This window comes from Zingiber officinale, chromosome 3B, assembly GCF_018446385.1.
Source record: "Zingiber officinale cultivar Zhangliang chromosome 3B, Zo_v1.1, whole genome shotgun sequence".
Taxonomy (NCBI): Eukaryota; Viridiplantae; Streptophyta; class Magnoliopsida; order Zingiberales; family Zingiberaceae; genus Zingiber; species Zingiber officinale.
The window spans coordinates 83,527,497-83,546,414 of record NC_055991.1 but is presented as its reverse complement, the minus strand read 5'-3'; the positions used below and the strand labels follow the sequence as shown (position 1 = coordinate 83,546,414).

General features: G+C 46.1%; 1 long non-coding RNA gene across 2 annotated transcripts; it reads left to right on the top strand.

Moving 5' to 3' along the window:
- Positions 1-10: 10 nt before the first annotated feature.
- Positions 11-18,606, top strand: LOC122056668. Of its 2 annotated transcripts, none has more exons than XR_006133350.1 (3): positions 11-407; positions 901-1,006; positions 18,282-18,606. It is a non-coding gene; the product is annotated as an uncharacterized LOC122056668 (long non-coding RNA). The 2 variants fall into 2 exon arrangements; XR_006133351.1 differs by lacking the exon at positions 18,282-18,606 and adding an exon at positions 16,536-16,961 and having other exon boundaries at positions 99-407.
- Positions 18,607-18,918: the final 312 nt, after the last annotated feature.

Here is an 18,918-nt window from a genome sequence, read left to right as displayed (position 1 = left end):
TAGGCCGTGAGAGGCTTTAATATCTGCGCGAGCCTGATAATTTATGTGATCTTTATCCGAGACTTGGAATTCATCCTGTCCGTTTGGTTTCACAAAACTGACGGCGCAGGATCGACCATGAAACCCCAGCTTCCAGGACGCCGGACCACTCGCCAGGTGTCCGGTTCTCACGACTCCCTGGTCGCCACGTGGAATAAGGCGGTGGCGCCGGAGTCTTGAGGCCCGGTACGGGATCACTTGAGAGGAGATCCTGGAGCCGGCGGTTGGGATCGCGAACGGGGACGCGGTGGTGATCCAAGTAGGGAGAAGGGCCGGCGAGCAGAGCGTAGTCACCGTCAACTGCCCCGATCAGATTGGCCTCGGATGTGACCTCTGTCGCGTCTGCATCATTCGAGGAGGTGAAGAAGGTTGTTTCGCTTCGTTCGATTTCATTGCCGTCCCCTTTTTTGCCGTTTTATTCTGCTCGATCGATCTTCCTCTTCTTGTACACTTGTGTGCTTCAAACACACAACTCTCTATTGTTGTTTGTGCTTCTTAGGGTTATGAGATTCGTTCGTACTTCAACTCTCCATTGTTGTTTGTGGAACTTCTAGCTTTCTCGATCATTTAGCTGAACTTCTATTTTTCTGTTCTACTTCCCGATTTTTGAATCATCTTAAATCTGATGGAAAACGAACTAACAAGTAGGAAAGAGGGATATTCATCTATAGCTGCTTTTTTTATATATATATTTAGCTTATCCACATTCTACTTTGATTCATTAAACCCATCCACATCTAATTGATTCTCTGTCAACTGTACAGGATTATTGCATGATACTTGTACTATTTTTGTCTGCTTCATAGATTGTTCAGGTTGGATAATGCATTTCGTATTGATCTTCAATCTTCTGTACTGTAGATGCTTCTCAAGTTCTTTGTGAGCTTGAGCTTATGATTCACAGAGTAAAGGTTTCCACAACTCCAGATGATTGAGTCATCGACGTTTTCAATATTACAGATGGCATGTGAGTAATCATCTACTGAGTTTGGCTTCTTATGGTCAATAGGTATTTCTTAGCTGTTAATCTATCAGATATTTGATTAGCTTTGACATCACTATAAGTTTCTCCAAAGTGTTATTAAATCAAGACTGACCTTTTTCTGTATCAACAAGGAATGCTTTAATCTTATGCAGATCAGAGTTGGTCTTGTTTCTATAACTATATTTGTGTGACCTTTGGTCTATTCAAGCAATATTGATCTTCCAACATCTAGTTTGACCAGTGACCAGCTCATTTTCTTTCTTTCTTTTGATATCTATGGGTGAATATAGCTTGTGTTAGCTGATTGATGACTTATTCCCATTAGCTTATAGGAAATAACATTTTCATGTGAATAATCTCAATAATCAGTCAATCACCTGCTAAGAGGACAGCTAAATTAGTCTTGTTTTGCTTATTCTCAATAGCAAAGTGATTTTACCATTGTTTCATTGTGTTTTCCCTTCTAACCTCGCATTTGCATAGTGATCTTGTCCGAAGTCGAGGCGATGGAGGCTAGGGACGTGGCACTCCTGTTGACCGTTGGTGGACTTCTCGTCAGCGAAATCTACAACCACAACAACGTCAGTGCCGAGCCGGGGAGGGGTTCTCCGGCGATGGCCCTCCGACGCTCAAGTCAAACACCGACGATGCAGAAGAAACGAGGAAGTAAAATGGCAGAGTAACTGTAACTACAGTAGTGATTGCGCATACCTCCGTTGAAGCTTGGGGGTATTTATATAAGACTCCCAGGGAGGGCGTGCATGCTTCTCGAGGTGCGCACACTCCTCAAAACATACCTTGAAGAGACGTGTCAGAAAAGTGTCCCTGACACCATACCTTAACGATCCGAGCATATATCTGACAAGACAACGGAAGTTTCCGTCGTACGATCTTTTGTCTGACCATGCCGCCAAGCATGCTGTCTGTCGGCGGCCCAGGTTCCCAGAAGGATATCCTCTGATCCTCCTTTTGTTTGTTACAGGCCGAGCGGAAGAGTCGCTCGACCATCTATCGGTCGTCCAGGCGATCTTGTCCTCGGGCCGAGCAGAATGACCGCTCAGCCAGCATCCCACTATCCGGGCTCCGCTGCTATGCAGAACGGAGAAGCTGTGTCTGAATATAGTCTGCTCGGTCGTCACTGTTTGCCGATGTGAGTCTGAGCGGGTTGGCCGCTCGGCACATACCTTGTCTGTTTGAGCGCTGAAACCTCGGTACATAACCGAGTTGTGCTAACGTCTGCCTCATGTAGGCTCGGCGATTCTTCCTCCCAGTCAGGAAAGGAGGTCGCTCGATCGAACGATAATGTTTGGGTGCTGACCAACTTGACTTTGACCTCCAACTTGTCATAGACCACCATGCTGACCGGGTCCCTTCTCATCACCGGATCACATGCCTCCCCCTCAAGTCTAGCCGAAGGAGGCTGCAAGTCCGACTGACAAGACGAGCTAGTCCGGGGACCGGTTGGCCGATCTGTCGTGGTACTGGTTGGACCCCGACCGGTCTGCCTGAGGGTGTCGGGCCGCCCTGAGATTGTTCATTGAGGCTGATCGGTACTTCGCACTTGAGAAATTTGCAGTTTCTATTCTTGGCTGAGAGCAGTCAACACTGTCGTCATCCGAATCCCTTCGAAAATCGTGCAAATCATCTCCATTAAAGCCGAGCACGTGCCAAGCCTATTAATGGCGTTCATTAAATGATGTCATGTAGGCGTGTGCCACGTGTCACTATCGCCGTCACCGCTTGCCCAAAGCGATAGATGTTGATGTGACGTTTGGCGATTTGAATTCGATGGCTGAATCTATGCTCCGGCTTCTTTGACCTAGATCGAACGACCCCGGTTGGCCGAGCTCGAACTTTATAAAAGTCATAGCTCCGGCTTCTTCTTTTTACCTGTGTTTTCTACGAAGGCTGTCGGCGAGTTCCTGTGCAATTGGTGCTCCGGCAACGCTCTGCTCCTGTTTGCGGCGACATTTCCTTCTCTTGTAAGCTCACATTCCTTCCCCTTTCCAATCGCTCGCAGCCCTTTTCGTTCCCCACAGCGTTCGTTTTGCGTTTCCTGCTTACTGTTCTGTTAAACTTCCGTCGAACCTCTTGTTTTTCGTTTTCCGGTTATGGTCAGTTCTTCACAGCCGTCGGACCCCTCGCTTGGGCTCTGGTATTCTACCATGGAGATCAAGTTCGATGCGGGTGACGCTGAAAGTCTCATAAACACCTTTGGCATCCCTTATGATCATGAGGTCATTTTGGTTTCTTCGTCCGATTGGTCAAATTATCCGTCGACCGACACCATCTGCTTGTTTCGAGATCAGTTTGTGGTCGGCCTGCGATTTCCTATCCACCCCTTTGTCATCGAAGTTTGTAATTTTTTTCATGTTCCTCTTCCGCAACTCGTCCCAAACTCTTTTCGCCTGCTGTGCGGCGTTGTTATCCTGTTCCGGCTGCACGACATCCCTTTGACCCCTCAAGTATTTCATTATTTCTACTACCCCAAGCAATCCGAGCTGGGGACATATCTCTTTCAGTCTTAGATCGGTCTAGTATTTTTTGATAAGATGCTCACTTAAAATAAACACTGGAAGTAGTACTTCTTCTTCGTGCGGCTTTCCGAATGACCAAGCTTCCGAACCCAATGGCAGGTCGGACTACCACCTCAGCCTGACATGAAGAAGTACAAGAGCCGACCGGATTACCTTCACGCCGCGAACATGTTGGCCAGTCAGAAATACGATATCCACAAGCTGCTGCTAGAGGGTGTTATGTATATCTTTGGGCTAAGTCTGATTCGCACGAGGCTCCCGAGCGGCTTAGGTATGAAATTTCTTGGTTCCTTTCTTTTGAGTCTAACGGATTTTCTTTTTTTCTTTTGCAGCAAAAATCATGATGCGAGCGCGCGCGACCGGCCTGATGAAGCTGAAGGATGCTGAGATCGAAGCGACCGCTGCGAAAGAAATGACGAGCCTTAGCCCGACGTCGATCGATTCCCATGAAGGCACGCAAGCCGAGAGCGGGGAGACCCCCACCGCCGTTCAGACAGCCAGCATCAAAGAAGTTGTTGAGCCTCTCCCAACTCTCGAAGCACAACCCACCACTCGGACCGAGGATACCGAGTCTTCAGATGATGGGTTACCACTCGTCAGGCGCAAGAGGCGCCGCACGGAAAACACCTCCCGATCCGTTACCTCAGTTGTGGGTACCACCGAGCGGGTTGTCACTTCTTCCCCTGTGGTCCCCACAGTGGAAGCCACTTCGTCCGACCGGACACCATCTCAGGTCGAGCCACCTTCAGAGGTCATCATTACTCTCCCGGTCTCATTTGTGCCGCTGCCCCAAACCCTACAAAGACCACTGGTGTCTCGGATCGACCCTGTGTCGACCGCTACTCCCTCCGGTCCTGCGATCTCCTCCTACTCGGACTCGAGCGGCCGACGATTGGTGACTGCAACCCTCAATCTTTCCACCGAGGACTATCTTAAGAAGTGCGGCCGACCGACCATCCCTGAACACAAGATTCTGATTCGCGAGCCACTCGTCGATATTTGGGAGGAAGCGCGGGCCCGAGCGGCGACGATGTCGCTAGGAGCGCTCGGGAACAATCATCTGCAGATGTCCACTGGGGTAAGTATTTCGTCACTTCATAATGTTCCTCTGATCGGTGTCAATATTTTTCTGTTCCCCTGCAGTACTAGGTGAAGAGCATGATCATGTGCCAACGATTCGCCCTTGTGGAGGAAGAGCTGAAGAAGCTCAAGATTTCTAATGGCGCGTCTTCCTCCCAGGGGCCATCGGTTGCGCAGCAACAGGTCGATATGGAGAAGGTCCAACAACTCCTTGCGGCAGAGCAGCAGAAGTCAGTCGATTAGGCTATCAGGTTGGGCCAGATCGAGACACAGTTGAAGACCTACGACAAAAAGCTCGAGCTAACCTCCATAAAGAAACAGCGAGTCATCGTCGACCTGGAGCTAAAGAACCAGGAGGCTCGGCGGCTCGGCCAAAAGCTTAAAGAAGCTGAGGACTATCTGATCGCCGAGCGGGCCTGCCGAGTAGCTGGAGAGGAGTCCTGGAATAAGAAACTCCAGGATGCCGAAGCTACCCTAGAGGCCTCCCGTTCTGCCCTGACGGTCTATCAACAGGATGAACCGAGCCGATTTTAGTCATGAAACAGGAGTATCTCCACTCGGACCAATTCATTGACAAGGTTGTCCATCGGATCGTCTGGGCCTTTGAATTGGCTGTTGACGGGATGATCGGTCAGCTTAAGGCGAACGGTCACCTCCCCGAGGCCTTGACTGATGGCGTCATCAATCACAACCAGCTCAATGACTCGATGTCTGATGATGTCTTCGATTATCTTGAGTGAGACGGAGAGTTTGTAAGAAAATTTTTTGAAGTATGCCTGTACGTCAACCGCCCGACTATTCCACTTCTTCTTAATGAAACATCTTATTTTCTGCAAATTTTCCTTGCTCGTACGCCCGCTTTTAATCCCCTCAGTCAGCATAACCACAGGTCTGTCTTGCTCAATTCGCTATTAGCGAAGTTTTTGACTAGATCATCCCGAGCGGATAGTATATTCGAGCTCGGATCGTAGTTCGACCGCTGATAAAATCAATAGGGTTGTAACTCTCGGATGTAAGGTCATCGCTCGATCATTTATAAGGACTCGCGCTTGATCTTCGCCATTTGATGATTTGATAAAGTCGTGGGTTTAGGGTCGCTGTTCGACCGTTGGCGAAGACTGGGGCTTAAGGTCGCCGCTCGACCATTAGTGAAAATTGGGGTTTAAGGTCGCCGCTCGACCGTCGATGGAGACCAGGGTTTAACGTCGCCACTCGACGATTTGATGAAGACCAGGGTTTAAGGTCGCCGCTCGACCATTGATGAAGAATTGGGTTTAACGTCGCCGCTTGACGATTTGACAAAGACCGGGGTTTAAGGTCGTCGCTCGACCGTTATTGAAGACTTGGGTTTAACGTCTTCACTCGACGATTTGATGAAGATCAGGATTTAAGGTCTCCGCTCGACCATTGGTGAAGACTTGGGTTTAAGGTCGTCGCTCGACGATTTGACGAACACTGGGGTTTAAGGTCGCCGCTCAATCATTGTTGAAGATTTGGGTTTAATGTCGCCGCTCGACGATTTGACGAAGATCGGGGTTTAAGGTCGCCGCTCGACCGTTGAGCATGTCGTTTGGCACAAAGCTTGGAAGCTTAATCTTTTATTTCCTGTCTTGCATCGAAGGAACACAGGGATATAAAGGTACATTGATCACATCGGCGCACCTCTCATCCGGTTCGGTAAGGCTGGAGATGGTTCGCACTCCATGGTTGTTCCAGTCGCCGCCCATCCTCGTCCTATAAGTAATAGGCGCCTGAACGGAGCTTCTCCACGACTCTGAAGGGTCCAACCCACGGGGCTTCTAGCTTGTTGACGTCGCCAACCGGCTTTACTTTCTTCCACACCAAGTCGCCGACCTGAAACGATCTTTGAATCACCCTTCAGTTGTAGCTCTGCCTCATTCTTTGTCGGTATGCCATCAGTCGGACGATTGCTTTAGTGCACACTTCGTCTACCAAGTTCAGCTCCAGAAGCCTCCGCTCGACGTTGTCTTCATTGTACTGCTGTATTCGATTGGATTCAACCTCGACTTCGACGGGGACGACCGCTTCGCCGCCATATACCAGGTGGAAGGGTGTTACCTCGGTCCCTTCCTTGGGAGTCGTGCGGATCGCCCATAGCACTCTGGGGAGTTCATCTACCCAGCTCCCTCTGACGTGGTCAAGCCGAACGCGCAGGATCCAAAGTATTTCGCAGTTGGTGACCTCCGTCTGCCCATTGCTCTGGGGGTAGACTACCGAAGTGAAGGCTTGCTGAATGTTGTATCCTTCGCACCACTCCTTGAGCTTCCGACCCATGAATTGTCTCCCATTATCGGAGATGAGCCGACGTAGGATCCCGAACCGGCAAATGATGTGCTGTCAAATGAACTTCATGACCATCTGCTCGGTTATCCTAGCCAATGGCTCGGTTTCAACCCATTTGGAGAAATAGTCAACCACGACGAGCATGAACTTCCTCTGACCCGTCACCATGGGGAAGGGCCCCACAATGTCAATGCTCCACTGGTTGAATGGGAAAACCACTGTGGATGCTTTAATCTCCTCTGTCGGCCGGTGCGAGAGATTGTGATACTTCTGGCAGGACAAGCAGGTGGAAATCGTCCGAATGACATCCTCTTGAAGGGTCGGCCAGAAGTATCCAGCAAGTATAATCTTCCTTGCTAATGAGCGGTCGCCCGGGTGTCCTCCACAGGACCCTCAGTGCACCTCCTGTAATATGAAGTCGGCATCCTCCGACCCGATGCATTTAAGTAGGGGTCTGGAGAAAGCCTTCTTGTAGAGTTGATCTCTGATCAGGGTGAACCAACCAACCCTCTTTCTTAATAAGCAGGCATCTTCCCGATCGGACGGTGTAGCTTCCGACCGCAAAAACTCCATCAGCACCGTCCTCCAGTCGTCTGGGAAGGTAAGTCCCTCCATCTAGTCAATGTGGGCCACTAAATACACCTGCTCGATCGGCTGTGATATGACGATCGACGATAACGAACAGGCCAATTTGTCTGCAGCTTGGTTCTCCGCTCGGGGGATCTTCTGTATTACGACCTCCCTAAAGTTGACCTTCAGCTTCTCAAAAGCCTCAGCGTAGAGTCTGAGGTGCGTGTTGCTTATCTCGAACGTCCCGGCCAACTACTGCGCAGCCAACTGCGAGTCCAAGTGGAGGAGGACCTTGACGACTCCGACGTGCCGGCCAGCTATAAATGCTTCATATTCGGCTTCATTGTTGGTTACCCGGTAGTTTAGCCGAACGGACAGCTGCATCTGCTCCCCTTGGGGGGAGATGAGTAGTATTCCGATCCCGCTCCCTTGTTGAGTGGTCGAACCATCTACATATATTCTCCAAACGACTTCTCGTTCGAGATTCTATACCTCAGTGACGAAATCCGCCAAGGATTGCGCTTTGATGGCCATTCGGAGCTGGTACAGGATATCGAACTCGCTGAGCTCTGTCGTCCATTTGATCAGCCGTCCGGACACTTCTGGATTGAAAAGGACCTTCCCTAAAGGATTGTTGGTCATCACGATGATGGAATGCGCGAGGAAGTAGGGGCGAAGCCTCCGAGCGGCGAGCACCAACACAAAAGCCAATTTCTTGAGACCGGTGTAGCGGGATTCAACATCTTTCAATATATAACTCAAGAAGTACACTGGTTGTTCCTCACCGTTCGGCCTAACTAGTGTCGATCCGACTGCATGCTCGGTCGAGGATAAATAAATTTTGAGTGGCTCGTCGACAGTTGGCTTAGCCAATACTGGCAATGAATTGAGGTACTCCTTCAATTCTTCAAACGTCCGGTCGCACTCCTCGTCCCATTGAAATTTGGTGGCTCAGCGTAGTATCTTGGAGAACGACAAGCTCTAGTCGGCTGACTTGGAGATGAACCGAGATAGTGCAGTTATCTGACCAGTGAGACATTGGGCTTCCTTGAGATTCCTTGGCGATGACATATCTTGTAGTGCTTTCACTTTGTTGGGATTCATCTCAATGCCCCGCTCAGTGACGATGTAACCCAAGAATCACCCGCTCTTTGCGCCAAACAGACACTTGCTTGGATTTAGCTTGATTCCGTACATCCTGAGTGTCTAGCAGGTCTCCTTGATATCTGCAACTAGGTTAGCGACTCGGAGGAATTTAATTAGTATGTCGTCGACATATACCTCCAGGTTGTGGTCGATCTGCCGCTGGAACACCTTATTCATCAACCTTTGATAAGTAGCGCCAGCGTTCTTTAGCCCGAATGACATGACATTGTAGTAGTAGGTTCCATCAGCCATTATGAAACTGACATTCTCTTGATCTTCTCAGGCAAGTGACACTTGGTGGTACCCTTGATACACATCCAGCATGCATATTAGCTTGCACCCGGCAGTGGAGTCTACCATCTGATCGATTCGAGGCAGTGAGTAGAAGTCCTTCGGGCACGCCTTGTTGAGGTCCCAGAAATCAATGCAGACTCGCCACTTGTTGCCCGACTTTGAGACCAGCACTACATTCGCGAGCTAGCTCAGGAATTGAACCTCACGGATGTGGGCGACTTCCAAGAGTTTCTCTATTTCCGCTCGAATGATCAAATTTTGTTCGACGCTGAAGTCCCTTTTTCTCTGCTTCACCGGTCAAGCGTCTGGTCGGACGTGAAGCTCGTGATGCACAACGCTTGGCGAGATCCCGAGGAGCTCGTGGGTCGACCACACGAATACATCGTGGTTTTGTTGGAGACAGGCGACCAGCTCCTCCTTCTGCTCAGCTCCCAAGTTGGACTCGATGAAAGTTGTTGTCTCCGCTCGACAAGGGTGGATCTGTGCTTCTTCCTTTTCTTCATAGACTAGAGTAGGAGGCTTTTCGGTGATGGCGCTTACCTCTAGTCGGGGCGTCTTCCGAGCGGATTTGGCTTCGGTTTTGATCATCTCGACATAATAGCACCGAGCGGCCAATTGGTCTCCTTTGACCTCTCCTACCCGGTCTTCTACCGGGAAATTGATCTTCTGGCAGTACGTTGAGACTACCGCTCGGAATTCGTTGAGGGCCGGTTGGCCCAGAATGACGTTGTAAGCTGAGGGGGCATCCACCATAATGAAGTTTGTGGTCCTTATCCTTCTGAGCGGCTCCTCTCCGAGCGATATGGTCAACTTGGCTTGACCGATCGATAGAACTTCGTTGTCGGTGAACCCATATAGTGGGGTCGTCATCGGCAGTAACTCGTCTCAGTCAATCTGGAGCTAATCGAAAGCATTCTTGAAAATTATATTCACCGAGCTCCTTGTGTCAACAAAAATCCGGTGAATTGTATAGTTGGCGATTACCGCTTAGATGATAAGGGTTTCATCGTGAGGGACTTCCACTCCTTCGAGGTCTCGGGGTCCGAAGCTTATTTCGGGCCCACTTGCCTTCTCTTAACTACAGCCCATGGCGTGAATTTCTAAGCGCTAAGCGTATGACTTCCGGGCTCGGTTAGAGTCACCGCTGGTTGGCCCGCCATCGATGATGCTTATTTCTCCCCGAGTGGCATTGCTTCTGTTTTCTTCCTCCCAAGCGGGCGGCCTGTATTACTCGTGTGAAGCTCGGGGATGGTCATTGTTCCTCTGTTGATGGTGGTGCTGTCGCTCGGGTGACCGCCTGGCGTCTTCTCGTCGCCCGGCGGTTTGATGCTCGTGTTGTCGATCGGGTGAAGGCGATCGGCGATGATAACTCCTAGGTGTCGGTCGGGCGACTGGCGTCAACCCACGACAGTCGCGGGTGTTGTGGGACGCCGATTGATGGAAGGAACAGAACATAGGTGTCCATACCTTGCCCTTAGATGTTTTTAGCTGATCGGAAGCCGCATGCTGCACGGCTTGTGCCCTCGTTTCTTGGTGCGGTCGGCCTTCAGCTCTCGGCGCCCTTAGCGGTTGGTGGTTGCTCGGCGGTCGTCATTCGGTTGGCACCGAGGGCTCGGATGGCGCCTCCTTCTTTATGGCTGCCTAGGTCTCCTCCACGTTTATATACTCATTAGTCTTCTTGAGCATAAGGTCGTAGTCGCGGGGCGGCTTCCTGATGAGCGACCGGAAGAAGTCTCCCTCTACGAGCCCTTGGGTGAAGGCATTCATCATGGTCTTAGATGAGACCAAGGGGATATCCATAGCTAGCTGGTTGAAGCGTTGGATGTATGCTCGGAGGGTTTCTTTTCAATCCTTGTTTCAAAGAGAACAGACTGACGCTCGTCTTTTGATAGCGCCTGTTGTTTACAAAATGGTGGAGGAAGATCGTTCGGAAATCCTTGAAGCTTTGTATTGATCCGTCCGGCAGCCTCCTGAGCCATCGTTGGGTCGAGCTGGACAACGTTGTGAGAAAGGCTCGACACTTCACCTCATCTGTGTATTGGTGAAGTATAGCAGCATTGTTGAACTTTCCCAAATGATCATCTGGATCGGTCGATCCGTTGTATTCTCCGATTGCCAATGGAGCGTAGTGTCTTGGTAATGGGTCTTGAAGTATTGCTTTAGAGAACTGGTGGTTGATCCGGTCAGGAGACACGTCAGCTCGGGGTGCCTTGCCTTTCCTTGCGTCCCGAACGGGCGCTTCGTCTGAAGAAGATTCTCTCTCCTGATTTGCTTGCGCAATCTCTAAGGGTGTTTGGAACAGAGCCCAGTGGAATGGAATAGGCGCGGGTGGAGCTTCTCCATGCGTGCCGGTCGACAGTCTATTTTGTCCCTAAATAGAATACTGCTCTGGTCAGTCGTCGTGAGCCGCTCGGCCCCCAGAGGCCTATGTTGCGCCAGTCGGTCGGCTAGTGTCTTTTGCTGCTGTTGCTCGACGATCTTTGTCGCTCGCGCTTGTATTAGCACGTCGAGCTCCTCTTGAGTGAGCGTTGTTGGGACCGAAATGTAGCTAGAGGGGGTGAATAGCTCGTCGCGATCTCGTGCTTGTCGTTGCTTGCTTCTTGTGATGATGTGCAGCGGAAAATACAAGAACCAACACAACAACGCTAACTCTAGGAATTTACTTGGTATCCACCTCAAGAAGAGGTGACTAGTCCAAGGATCTACACACTCACGCACCCTCCATTATGAAAACGCTCCTTTACGGTAACTACCGTAGGCGGAGAAGCCTTACAAGCTCACAATACAACAATAAAAAAGAAAAAAGCAAAATACAAGTAAATCTTACAAGATTACAATAAAAACCCTAGCTTCTTCTTCTTCTTGTTGCAACTCGCCTCTTGACTTGGATGTGCTTCCAAGAACCTTCAAGAATTGGCAGTGAGGAAGAAAGGATCGCTGTGTAGAGTTGTTGTGATTGCCCGTGGAGAAGAGATGAAGGAAGTGCGCAGAGAAACGCTCGCCAACAGCTTTATCTATGCCAACGGTCGAATCCCAATCGATTGGATTGCTCCTAATCAATTGGGGAGACTTTGAATCGATCGGCCGATCGATCCAGAGCGCCTCTGTGCTCTCAGGAATTGCCTGGATCGATCGGTCGATCGATCCAGGGCTTATCGCGCAGAATCGCTGCTCCCAATCGATCGGGCGATCGATTGGAGGCTCTGAATTGATCGGTCGATCGATCCAGAGCTGTTCTGTACGATCGCGAGCTTCTCCCAATCGATCCACCAATCGATTGGGAGGAGGCTTGTCGCGGGGACTCACCCAATCGATCAGTCGATCGATTGGGCATGAGCCAATCGATCGGCTGATCGATCCAGCTCATGGTTTTTGCTCAAAACTAAGTCTAAAATCCCTTAAACCAATATCTAGTCAATCATGACCTGTTGGTACATCATGCCTAGCATCCTGCCACCCTTGACCTGTTAGGACTCTCTCACCAAGTGTCCGGTCAATCCCTTTGACCTACTTGGATTTTCTCCTTATGCCAAGTGTCCGGTCAACCTTGACCCACTTGGACTTACCAATACCAGATGTCCGATCAACCTTGACCCACCTAGATTTCCGCATGTCTGGCTTCACTTACTAGTCTTTCCATCTGTCTAGCTTCACTCACTAGGACTTCCCATCTGCCTGGCTTCACTCACCAGGACTTTCACCTAGCTTCAATCACTATAATTTTCACCTGGCTTCACTTACCAGGATTTTTTCACTGTCCCGCTTCACTCACTGGGACTCTCCATCTGCCTGGCTTCACTCATCAGGACTTTCACCTATCTTCAACTACTAGGATTTTCACTTAGCTTCACTCACCAGGATTTTTCCACTGCCCGGCTTCACTCATCGGGACTTTCCACCTGTCTGACTTCACTCACCAGGACTTTCACCTAGCTTCACTCACTATGATTTTCCAACTGTCTAACTTCACTCACTAGGTCTTTCACCTGGCTTCACTCACCAGGATTTTTCTTTCTGCTTAGCTTCACTCACTAGGACTTCCCAGTCAAGTATCCAGTTAATCTTAACCTACTTGACTCTTCTCCAAACTCAGATTGGTCAAACCCTAACCAGAGGGGAATTGCTCCAGCAATCTCCCCAATCGGATGATTACACCTGTAATCTCCACGTATTATCTGTATTGTCAAACATCGAAACTCAAACATAGAGACTCAAGCTTGAGTCAACTCAAGCTTAGTCAACCAAGTCAACCTTGACCTAGGGATATTGCACCAACAAGCATCATGGTGTGAAGTCGTCCAGCTTCTTCCATTTTCTCGGCTCGGATTCAGGTGTGTTCCCACAGACGATGCCAAATTTGATCATGTCCGAGAGTCGAGACGATGGAGGCTAGGGACGTGTACTCCTGTTGACTGTTGGTGGACTTCTCGTCAGTAAAACCTGCAACCACAGCAACGTCAGTGCCGAGCCAGGGAGTGGTTCTCGGCGATGGCCCTCTGACGCTCAAGTCAAACATCGGCGATGCAAAAAAAACGAGGAAGCAAAATGGCAGAGCAACTGTAGCTATAGTAGTGATTGCGTATACCTCCGTCAAAGCTTGGGAGTCTTTATATAGGATTCCCGGGAAGCGCGTGCACATTTCTCGAGGTGCACACGCTCCTCAGAAAAGTGATCCTGACACTATACCTTAACGACCTGAACATATCTCTGACAAGACAGCAGAAGTTTTCGTCGTATGATCTTCTGCCTGACCATGCCGCCAAGCATGTCATCTGTCGGCCGCGCAGGTTCCCAGAATATCCTCTGATCCTCCTTTTGTCTATTACAAGCCGAGCGTAAAAGCCGCTCGGCCATCTATTGACCGTCCGGGCGATCTTGTCCTTGGGCCGAGTGGAATGGCCGCTCGGCCAGCATCCCACTGTCCGGGCTCTACTGCTATGTAGAACGGAGAAACTGTGTATGAATGTAGTTTGTTCGGTCGTCACTATCATTTGCCGATGTGAGTCTAAGCGGGTTGGCCGCTCGGCACATACCTTGTCTGTTTGAGCACCGGAAAGCTCGGTATATGACCGAGCTATGCTAACGTCTGCCTCATGTAGGTTCGACGATTCTTCCTCTCGGTCTGGAAAGGGGATCACTCGATCGGACGATAATGTCGGGGTATTGATCAACTTGATTTTGACTTCCATCCTATTATTGATCATCTACTGATCGGGCCTCTCCTCATTACTGAATCACATAGTATACTAATTATTATTTTTCTCCTGGGAATTCCTACATTGCGAAGAAAGACAGGATGAGGCAATTGAAAGGCTGACTGCAGTTTTGGGAGAGTCGATCAATAGATGTGAGATTCAATTGGCTGAAGATTTTCAACAAGGTTTATCTTCATTGCCACTAGAAGTTGCGGTGAAGTTTCGTCACAGGCACTCATTACGAGTTTGAAGGATTTGAGGAAGGCCAATGTTGCCATTGATAATTCTTTGAGGCCACCTTGAAGGACTGTGATATCCAGGTTCTTGACACTTCCTGATATACTTCTTTCCCTAATATTACAAATCCCTTGCTCGAAGAGTTAGTATATAATTAGCCATTTTCATCAACCAATTGTTTCATTGATAAATGAAAGGCAATTGTGGCAAAAAGATGAATACGCTCGTCCCCAGCGTCCCCGTCAATCCGTCCCAAGGTTAATACGGAGGAGGTAAATCACGAGCGGCTATTAGCATTTGGAATAATGACTAGCACATAAGGGAGGTATTTATCTCGATTTTGTCGAAATTTGAACCTCAGACCTCATTGTGGCAACACCTCATGCGCTTGTTACTAGACCCATCCGAAGAGACGATAAACGAAAGGCAATTGCTGTTAGAAGAGGTGGTCAGCATTACTGAAGTCATGTGATTATGTCATATATGTTGGAAGTGTGCAGTCACTGCACACGTTGATGGAAGAATGAGTATTGATTGATTGTCCATTTCTCTTCCTCTTCCATCCATTATGTGTAATTAGAGCTTACAATATGGAGGAAGGTGGAAAGCTTGGAAGGTGAAAAGTTTACCTTCTTCTTCTATATAAGTTCGTCCAAGGAATTCATAGAGACTAGAGTTCATCATAAGAGTGAAGAACACAAGAGAAGGCTTGAGATTTGGTTCGTGGAATCTTGAAGAGCTTTTCGATTCATTCGTGATCATTCTTCTGACGACAAACAAAGATCAAGATCTACTACGGAAGATCACTGTGAGTTTTACAGATTTCATATTTCTATATTTCATGCATTTAGATCAATAATGGTATTAGAGCAAACGTTATCAATATGATCATGTTGTCGTGAAAGCATAAGATCTCTCATGCTTGTAGATCATGTTACTATAAAAGGATCTGTGCAAGATATGCCACTAGATTTGTTTAAATAGTAAGCACATGTTTATCGCCGAAGGAATCGTCGACGGAGTTTGCTCTATTGGATTCCACCGTTGTCGAGCACGTCGCTGGGCATAATCAACATCTGCGCCCTCGCCGAACCCTAAGAGCAACATATGATAACCACGAAGTTTGTCTCTGTTTTTGGCCGATGGGCGTTTAAGAGGTCAGTCCTCCGATTATGACTGACGGGCAAAGGGGTCGGAGGTGATGGCGGTGTAGGTGCCGGCAACGGAGAAGAGAAAAGCGGTGTGGGTGATAGCGAACAAAAATCGAAGCATTAGGTTTTGTACCAAGCATTAAGTTTTATGCATATGTTTCAACAAAGGTTTTTTTAGCAACTATTAAGTTTATTATTAATGCATTAAACTAAGATTTATTAATGCATGAAAAAAAATTTGAAACTCATGCATGTTGAAATTAATGCCAATGCCAGTAGTGTTAGTATAATTTTTAAATTAATATATGTTGCAATTAATTAGAAAATGGTTTAATTAATCCACGGTTCAATTAAATTGGAAATTAAATTTTATTTTTTTAATATTTCAATTAATTGGGCATGGATTTGAATAATTGGGTCATGGAGACCGGTGGTTGGTTTAATTAGAGAAGTTTGGTACAGTTTGACAAAGGTCTAGTTTAAATCATTGGTTGGTTTAACTAGATTAAGTTAGTCCTTTTAGATCATGATCTGGTTTAAACTATTAGTTAGTTTAACTAGATCAGTTTGATTTAATCAGACGCATTAAATCTAATTGGATTAGACCTTTCTAGATTTGATCAAGTGGATTAGATTTATTCTAATATGTCAGATTTGATCAAAATTGAGTCAAATTGTTCAATGGGCTAGGATTGGTCAAATAAATATTGATTTGATCAATAAGTCTGGTTTAGACTTAAATGGACTTTAGGTTAAACAATAATAATTAAACACCCAATTAGTTTAGTTCTAATGAGTGCAGGAGACTTAGGGTCTAGTTATCCAATCGACTAGTCCAATTTGTTAGTCAACTGAAACTCTTCAAATAAAGAAAATTTATTTTTCTTATTTGCTTAGTTATTCTATTTATTGGTTCTATGTATATGTGTGAATTGAAATGAATTGATTTTGTTCCTTATTTGTCAGTTTTTACTGACATTGTTATTTTCAATTCTAGATGCCGAGGATGATATACACGATAACTCGTCGTGACATGCGATACAACGAGTTGAGAGAGGAGATTGAGGAGATTAAGTATGACCCAGTTTATGGACTCAGATGACATATTGGACTACTCGATCAACTATTCTGGAAGCTCGAGCAGGAAGAGTTTCTAATCATGGATAATTATAGAATCTGGGTTTTGGTTTGATCGCTACCGATACACCCTAATAAAATAACACACCATTTATGGGGGCTCTCTAAAGGACGAATCTCATATGCACAGTTGTGTGGAATTACTTCACCATGTGGATCAAGAGAATCTCAAAGAATTTGAGGAGCATCCACAAGAGGATCCGAATGTGGATCCAATAAAGAATCCTGAAGTTGATCTAACTTGAGATTGTCCTAATTAAGTCCAGGATGAAAGAGATAGTGTTGATCGTTACACTAGTGTTTGTCCCAGCGACAGTAGTGTTAGCTTATCTAGCTTATTAGAGTATTGTTGTTGAACAATATTAGCCCATTAATTTTAATAAAATCATGTAGTAGAAATTGTTATTATGTGCGAATAGTATTACTTTATGAAAAATTATGTTATATGTTAACAAATTAGAAAAGTGAATGTTATGTGTTAACCGGCTTTAAAAAATGATTAGTTCATTTAAATGATGAGTTCATTTCATGATTTGTTCACTTAATGATTAGTTTATTTGATGGGATATGTATAACAGTATTGATCAATGTTGGTTATATTGGATTATACAAATAATGAGTGGAAATGTAGTTGTCACTTAATTTTGTAAACCAACTCAAATTAATATTGAATCAATCATAAATTATATACATGAGAAATATACTGAATTATTAAATAATATGTGTATTTATGTTAGATCATGGCAAATAAGAACATCATAGGTAAACTCAATAACAAAGAGAAATTATATAGGGATAATTACAAAATTTGACAGCTCAAGATATAATATGTTCTTGAAAAAAAGTTCTAAAAGCTATAAATCAGTTCATGGAAGAACCTGTTGATGGTTCTACAACACTGTACGAACGTGACCTTGATGCTCACTACCAAGGAAATATTTATTAGTTCAATGGTAGACGACTTGATATTTGAATATGAGTTTTACCATCTGCTTATGTAGTTTGGGTTGTCCTTAGAGAAAAGTATAGTGGAATAAGTTTAAGCAAGCTTCGTCAGCTGATAATCAAGTTTAATACCTACAAAAAGCGCTTGAATGTTATCATGCCAAGCATATGAGGTAAATGACAAATATGATTTGGGACTTAAAGGTTGCTTGGTCATGAGTTAACTAATGAATAACAGGTTCATGCAGTTATCCGTTCCCTTCCTGATTCTGGCATACATTGAAAGTATCAAAACGTTCATTGATGTCTCTTTCCATGTTGAACTGGAGGTGGAGAGAATATAATTCGCAAGGATTTCTGGTCAAGCTTTTGTAGCTAAAGGTTTTAGATCCAAGAATAAGAAAAGATTGTTTGAGAAAGGAAAGGGAAAAAAGAAAAGAAGTTAGCGTTGCTGATGGGCAAGGCCCAACCAAGAAGAAAGGAAATAAGTATGGAAAGAAACCTCAAAGTAAGATGACCTGTTATAACTATGGTAAGAAAGGTCACTTTGCACAGGAATGTACTGAGCTGAAAAATGTATATATATGTTTATCTTCTTTCCATGAGTATTGTTTTGCTAGTTTAGTGTTGTTTACTGATTTTTATCCTTTGTGGATTATAGATTCAGGAGCAACGAATCATGTAGCTCGTGATCGAGCTACATACGTGGAGTATCGTCGAGTAACAGCTAGCAACAAATAGATATATGTGGGAAACGAAGCAAGGATTGAAGTAAAAGAAGTTGGCACTTGCAAACTCAATCTATATGGTGGACATATTTTGTTTCTGCATGATGTCCTATATGCTAAGATTAACTTGTTTGTATGTGAGTGTTGTCTTATTGTAAAAATAACTAGGAAATCATTTTGTAAGACTATTAGAGTTGAGTCACCATTGTAGTTAATTCATTCGAATATTTGTGGTTCAATGAATGTGAATGCTAGAAATGGAAGTTCATATTTTATTACATTTATTGATAATTTCACACGATTTGATCATGTGTATTTAATTTCTCATAAATTTAAAGCATGAGATTGCTTCAGACGTTATTTGAACGAAGTTGAGAATCAATTGGAACATAAGGTTAAAACATTATGCACTGACCATGGAAATAAATATTTGTCTGCTCAGCTCAAGACAATATATAATAATAAAAGTGATTATTAGACAGCTCACGATCCATGGAACTTCACAATAAAATGGGGTTGCGGAAAGAAAAAATCAAACTCTTCTAGATATAGTTAGGTCTACGATGACTT